Raw genomic sequence first — 890 nt, forward strand, 5'->3', positions numbered from 1 at the left:
CTCATGATTCTTTGATCTTCTCTAATTTCATGGAGGAGGATGGAATGTTCTTGGTGCTCCACCCTTAGTTGTCCCATGTTAGAACTCAATTCTCCTAGGGAGGTGTTAATTTGCTCCCAATAGTTTTGTGGAGGAAGGTGCATCCCTTGAGGTATCTCAGGGATTTCATGATGAGAGAGGTCTCTTGTTTGCTCCATCCTTTTCTTAGTGATGGGCTTGTCCTCATCAATGAGGATGTCTCCTTCTATGTCAACTCCTACTGAATAACAGAGGTAACAAATGAGATGAGGAAAGGCTAACCTTGCTAAGGTAGAGGACTTGTCCGCCACCTTATAGATTTCTTGGGCTATAACCTCATGAACTTCTACTTCTTCTTCAACCATGATGCTATGAATCATGATGGCCCGGTCTAGAGTAACTTTGGACCGGTTGCTAGTGGGAATAATTGAGCGTTGGATAAACTCCAACCATCCCCTAGCCATGGGCTTGAGGTCATACCTTCTTAATTGAACCGGCTTCCCTCTTGAATCTCTCTTCCATTGGGCGCCCTCTTCACAAATGTCAGTGAGGACTTGGTCCAACCTTTGATCAAAGTTGACCCTTCTAGTGTAATGGTGTTCATCTCCTTGCATCATGGGCAAGTTGAATGCCAACCTTACATTTTCCGGACTAAAATCTAAGTATTTCCCCCGAACCATTGTAAGCCAATTCTTTGGATCCGGGTTCACACTTTGATCATGGTTCTTGGTGATCCATGCATTGGCATAGAACTCTTGAACCATTAAGATTCTGACTTGTTGAATGGGGTTGGTGAGAACTTCCCAAACTCTTCTTCGAATCTCATGTCGGATCTCCGGATATTCACTCTTTTTGAGTTTGAAAGGGACCTC

Source organism: Arachis duranensis, chromosome 4 (assembly GCF_000817695.3).
Source record: "Arachis duranensis cultivar V14167 chromosome 4, aradu.V14167.gnm2.J7QH, whole genome shotgun sequence".
NCBI classification, from domain to species: Eukaryota; Viridiplantae; Streptophyta; class Magnoliopsida; order Fabales; family Fabaceae; genus Arachis; species Arachis duranensis.